Source organism: Pteropus medius, unplaced genomic scaffold, assembly GCF_902729225.1.
Source record: "Pteropus medius unplaced genomic scaffold, Ma_sr-lr_union100, whole genome shotgun sequence".
NCBI lineage: Eukaryota > Metazoa > Chordata > Mammalia > Chiroptera > Pteropodidae > Pteropus > Pteropus medius.
The window spans coordinates 263,945-270,530 of NW_024349226.1; the positions used below are offsets into that span (position 1 = coordinate 263,945).

The 6,586-nt window shown below is 46.6% G+C and overlaps 1 pseudogene; it reads right to left on the bottom strand.

Moving 5' to 3' along the window:
• Positions 1-2,731: 2,731 nt before the first annotated feature.
• LOC120617908 (uncharacterized) lies at positions 2,732-2,853 on the bottom strand (annotated as a pseudogene).
• Between the last annotated feature and the right edge of the window lie 3,733 nt (positions 2,854-6,586).

A 6,586-nucleotide genomic window follows, 5' to 3' on the forward strand; every position in this document is an offset into this window, starting at 1 on the left:
CCTATACATAATACTTCTATTTAGCTAATAGCCATACATATTATGTTTACGACCTTTTTCAACTACAAATGAACATTCCATATGGTTCAAACTCTGATTATACGAGCTAGAGGAAGACACCCCTTCACGCTGGTGTTTGGGGCCACGCAGGGAGAGAGAAGAGAAAGAGAAAATGAGGGGGAGGCCTGGAAGCTCTCTCAGCCCAAGGGAGGGGAATGCCGAGGCTGGGGGGCTCACTGGAAGGGCTCAGACCTGCCCAGTACCCCCTTGGACTACTAAGGAGCTCCCAGTTTTTCAGGAGGAGTGAATTGGAGGCTGGAACCAGGACTCTCTATATTGAATAATTATCTTCAGTAAATTGAAGAGTCCTCATTTAAACTTTCTTTAAATGAGAAGATCTTTCTTTAATTTCCCTTCTAGGCCCCTTGGCCCCAGTTCATTCATTCATTTGCTCATTCATTCATTCAATTGCTCTTTCCCCAGCACCTACTGTGGGGTAGACCCCTTCCAGGCACTGGGGAGGCAGAGCTGAACAGACTAAACTCCTGCTCTGGGGAACGGTGGATGGTGACGGGCAGTAATAAAATCAACCAGTAAAATATAAAGTGAGCTACAGGGGCCTAAGAGCTGGGCAGCCAGGGAGGAGGCAGGGAAGGCAGCCAGGGCTGGGGCTGGGGGAGGTGCCGTGTACAAAGACAAGGCTGGGCAGGAGGGAGCCCTTGAAGGACGAGCTGAAGCAGGAGGTAGGAGGGCAAGATATGATGCTCACTAGGGGAAGGGAGGTCCCAGCTGTGGAACAGCACGTACAAAGGTCCTGAGGCAGGAGCATGTGCACTGTCAAGGACCGCAAGGCAGCTGGTATCCTTTCTTTTCTCCCTGAAGTATAAGATCTGGGCCCACATCCCTCCCCTGCTCAAACCCTTTCTGGGGTTCCCAGGCCCAGTCCTGACTCTTCCCTCACCTTCTACTTCCCACCTTCGTAGGGTGTCCTACAAATTCCACTCAGTTCTGACGCTGTCTACCTGGAGACAGCCTCAGATCTCACAGGTTCAAGGGCTCAGTCCCGCAAGACAGTCCCGCCTCAGACACCAGTCCCAAGTCCAGGCTGTCACCTGTGCTTCTGACAGATCAGCTATAAATCAGAGGTTCCCAGGACCCCTTCCTCAGTTCCCCGTATTCGAGGAGAGTGTGTCGGTTTTAACCATCCAAATACAGTTGATTTTCCTCTTTCCAGCAGTTCCGTTCTGTAATGTTTCCGCGAACTCCAAGTTAGCAAATATCGAACCACTGCTCCCCTGGAGAAGCACGGGGTTCGGTTCTTCCGCTCCCATTTTCACGCATGAATTCATCAACGTATGATTTGTTTTATTTGCGTTTCTGCGTCAAGACACTGCGTATAATACACACTGTCGATTCACTCACATTGGACTCCTGCCAACCGCTTGTGAGTCCTTCCTGCACGGAACTTATCTAACGGGTAAAAAAAAAAGTCCGTATTTTCTGCATAGAGTTCATCAGAGCCTTCTTGTCGCCCCAATAATTTTCGCTCAGGAAGTCCCGGACGGCACTCCAGCACTACCCTCGTGGGCCATTTTAAACAGCAAAACCACCATCGAAAAGCACAAAAATGTGAAAAATGTGGTACTTAAATGGACCGTGAAAGGCACACTTGTTTATAGCCTGTGAGCTGAGCCCAGAAGGCAGGGCGTCACCTTGTTTGACCCCAGGCTGGGAATGTGTGTATTGGGCAATACGGGGGAAAAAAAAAAATTATTTTTTGCAATTCAAATTTTTGCCACTCTGTACATGTCTGGGAATGACTGCTAACGTGCCAAGTATTGAGGAAAGGACCCTACACATTTTAAATATGAAATTCACAAATAATGAGGCTCGACTGTTCAAATCAAGACCGAAATACTGACATGGATACAATACAGTCGAGAACACTCCCATAAAGGTGTCTTTCCTGTTGCTCTTTTATAGCCACCCCCACTTTTATCCCACCCCTCCCTAACCCCTGGCGACCACTAATCTGGTCTCCATTTCTAGAATTTTGTCCCGTCAAGCATGTCATACAAATGGAATCCTACAGCATACGACTCTGTGGGATTCACTTAAAGTGTAAAATTTAATGGTTTTTAATACATTCACGGAGTTGGACAACCATCATAATCGACTTTAGAACATTCTAACCACCCCCAAAAGAAACCCCATACTCCTTAGCCATTACTCCCCAGTCGCCAACCTCATCCCTTTCAGCTGCTGGTAACTATTAATCTCTTTTGTTTTGATAGATTTGCCTATTCTGGGGATTTCATAGAAATAGAATTATAAATGTGTTGTCTTTTGTGTCCAACTTCTTTTGCTCAGCATGTTGTTTTCAAGGTTCGCCCGTGTTGTAAAACTTCGTTCCTTTTCAGGGCTGAATAATAGTCCACTGTCTGGATGGACTACATTTTGTTGATCTGTTCATCCATTTGATGGATCAGGCTTGACTCTTAAGGTCTGAAACAAAGCAGAGATGTTGAAGAAGATCAAGCCATCTTTCTTTTTTTCATACTAAAATATTTCATTAATAATGGCATTTTGGCATTTTTAAAAATATGTACCAAAATTCACCGTGAGGTTTTTTCTCTCTCTTTTTTTTTTTTTTAGGCGAGGCAACCCTTGGTTGACCTCCCAGATTGCAAGGACCTTGTCAGCTTACAATTCCTTATTTTTTTATTTTTTACATCTATAGTACCTGGTCTTCCTCGGTGGTCTCCCATCCAAGTACTAACCAGGCCCGACCCTGCTTATTAGCTTCCGAGATCAGATGGGATCAGGCTTGTTCAGAGTGGCATGGCCGTAGATCACCGTGAGTTTTACAGCTCAAAGAGGCGAGGATTTGAAATCTCAAAGACAAATGTTTAATAACTTTCATTAAGTGCAGGTGCTGTTCTAAGTAGTTGACTCATATAAAGTCATTTGAACCTCCCAACAGCCTAGTGAAGTAGGGACTCCTATTATCATCCCCATTTGACAGATGAGAAGGTCTGAGGCTCTCTCTTCTCCTGAGGCCATGCAGCCAGTGAGTGGGGAAGCTGGATGTGAACCCAAGCCATCCGGCTTCAGTGGCCTCACTGTTGGTCACAGATTGAATACATTCCACAGAGTGAACCAGCTTCCAGGAGGTCGTGGAGTCACCTCTAGAGGCTGACAAGTCTGTAATTTCATGATTCCAACGTCCAAAGATTTGGTGATTCTCAGGCTGCCTGAATACCAAGGGCTGTGTGGAGAGATGATGCTTGCTTAGAAATAAATGCAGGTGTGGGCAGTGGAGGGGGTATGAGGGCACAGGGTTAGCTGATAACAAAACACAACCCTGAAAACAACAAATGGAATGAGGATGCTCAATCTTTCAGCTCAGTTTTTTTTCACTGAGACTCTCCAGCAACTACAGGCAAGAGGATGGATAGAGACAGAGCTGCTTTCAGCCCAGATCTGCCACTTCCTGGCTCTGCGGCCCCAGCCAAGTGACTTGGCCTCTCTGAGCCTCAGGTCCCTCGCCTGTCCGGTGGGGGAAACAACCGTGACCTCATCTGAGAGTCTGCACATCCGGGGCTGAGTACGGAGCCTGACCTACAGCAAGAACTCAACGCCCGAGAGGCAGGTGAGTGACTTCACCTCTCTGTGCCTCGGTCCCCTCATCCCTAAGGTGGCATAGCCATAACACTTACCTTTCAGGGCTATTGAGAGGATTCGTGCCACGGCCCTGAGGCAGGGGTACAAGCAAAGAGGCCAGTGTGGATGGAATGGAGTGAGCGAGGGAAGAAGGTGGGATGGGACCTTGGGGTCCTGCTGAGTGAGGCGGCAGACGGATTGAGGAGGGAAATGTCATCGTACACTTAATATAAAAAGATGCTGCTGCCATCTTGGGAACTTCTGTTGGGGGCAAGCAGCAAGGAGGCGACGGCAGGTGTCCACGTCAGGGATGATGGCAGTGGGACCAGGGTGGTAGCTGTGAGGGTGAGACTTCCGATACAATTTCAAGGTCAAGCAAACCGGATCTCCTGTTTCATGAAGAGACAGGAATCTCTTCCAAGTTTTCAGCCCAAGTGCCTAGAAAGGTGGTGGCTTTCATGCCGCTCAAAGCGTTTAGCACGTGGCCGCACACCGGAAGTGCCTGACCTGGGCTGGGTCGGTTACAGAGGACGATGTCGCCAGGTGCAGGATTGCATCACAGGGAAGGAAAGACAGGGTTGACGCTGATGAGGCTCAGGCAGGTGTTGGGCACGGAGCCAGCCTTGTCTTTCACCTCTCGCTCTCCGGCTGAGATGGGCTGGGCTGGGTTGGCCTTTCTCCTCCCCAGGCCAGACAGAAATAATCTCACCCATTTCCACCTTGAATTCACTCTCAGCCAGGTTGTTGAGGCTCCAACAGCCTCCTGCCTGGCCTGCCTTCTCTCCGGTCGCTGATAATAACTCACAGGCTACATATCCGCTGCTTTGTGTATGATGTGTAGGATTCTTTCCTCGTCTTCCACAACCTCTGAAGCTATTTCTCCTCCTTCTTTTGCTCATTTTCTCGTTCGATTGTTTGTCTTTTTCTTATTGATATGTAGGAGTTTTTTTATATATTGTGGCTAAGAATCGTTGTTAGCTACATGTGCCGTAAATACCTTCTCATAACTCGAGGCTCCTCTTTTCATTTTGCTTATGGTCTTTGTTGATGCCCAGAGGTTTTTCTTGCAATGCAGTCTTTCCTTTTATGGTTAGTATCTTTTGTATCCTAAGAAATCCTTCTCTAGGATACCATCATAACAGAAATAAGAAAGTTCTCGACATATTCCTTTGGAATCATTTTCGAGGTAAGAAAATTGTATGATCAATATGCCATCATTTGTGTTTAAACAGTAGGGGAGAGGGAGACTCTGTGTGTGTGTGTGTGTGTGTGTGTGTGTTCATATTGCTTTTCCATGCATAATATATCTCCGTAAAGATAACAAGAAATCGATTATACCAGTTGGTGGTTGGGGGGTAAAGATTGAGGGGAAAAAAGATTTTGCTTTTACTCTAGCCACTTTGGTACCTGTTGAACTTTGAAAGGAATTACCTTTCAAACACTGAACTAAATTAAGATAATTTTTAATACAACCACCCTTCTTGACCCCAAAGTCATAAGACTATCCCCCAAAATGTATTTTCTCTGTGGTTTGTTTTGTACCGTTAGAGCTTTGATCCCTCTGAAAATGACTCTTGTGTATGGTGTGAGGTAGAGATCCCATCTCTCACCCACATGGATAACCCGCAACATTCCCCCCCAATCTCAAAGGCGACTTCTGTCTCCTGTCATACTTCCCTGGCCACGTGGGTCCGTTTCCCAGCTCCCTGAACCTTTTTTGTTAATCCACTCATCTAATCTTTTATTTTTATTTAATTTTTTTTATTAAAAACTATTGGGGCTACATTAATAAAATCAAATAAGTTTCAAGCGTACGATTCAACCGCGTGTCATATATATCACATTGTGTGTTCGCCACCCAAAGTTAGATTTTTTTGCCGTCACCAAATATTTGACCCCTGTTACCCCTACCTACCCGCCCCCTCCCCGCTTCTAATCTGCTGTCCGTGTCGATGAGTCTCTGTTTGTTTGTCAACTTTGTTTGTTGCTTTCAGTTTTATATCCCACATGAGTGAAATCATATGGTTTTCAACCTTTTCTGTCTGACTTATTTTGCTTAGCTTGATTATCTCGAGATCCATCCATGTTGTCGCAAATGGCGGTATTTCATCTTTTCTTGCTCAACTAATCTTATGCCAATATCATGATCTCTTGGTTGCTAAGGCTGAATAATAATGATCTTGATTTCTAGCTGGGCAAAGCCTCTCCCATATTCATCCCCAAAATTATTATCTTGCTTTTTCTTGTGGCTTTGTTTTCCCACACGTATTAGTTTGTTAAGGCTGCCATAAGAAAGTCCCCAAACTGAGTGTTTAAATCAGGGGTCCCCAACCTCCAGGGCCACAGACTAATACCGGTCTACGGCCTGTTAGGAACCGGGCCGCACAGCAGGAGGTGAGCAGCGAGTGAGCAAAGCTTCGTCTGTATTTGCAGCCGCTCCCCAGCGCCAGCATCACTGCCTCGGCTCCACCTCAGGTCATCAGGCGTTAGATTCTCATGGGAGCACCTGTCCCTGGTGCCAAAAAGGTCAGAGACTGCTGATTTAAGCAATAGAAACTTATGGTCTCAGTTCTGGAGACTGGAAGTCCAAGATCCTGGTGTCGCAATGGTGGTTCCTTCTGAGGGCCGTGAGGGAGAGTCGGTTCCAGGCCTCTTTCTTCTTGGCTTGACGATGGCCAGGTTCTTTCCGTGTCTCTTCGCTTCCTCTTTCTTGAGTCTGTCTGTCTCTGTGCCCAAACTTTTCCTCCTTAAAGGACACCAGTCCTACTGTATGAGGGCCCACCTTAGTGACCTCGTCTTAAACTTGACTACCTCGGTAAAGACCCAGTCTCCAAATGAGGTCACATTCTGAGGTCCTGGAGGTTAGGACTCTAACATATCTTTCCTTGGGAGGGGGACACAGTTCAAGCCATAACACCACGTA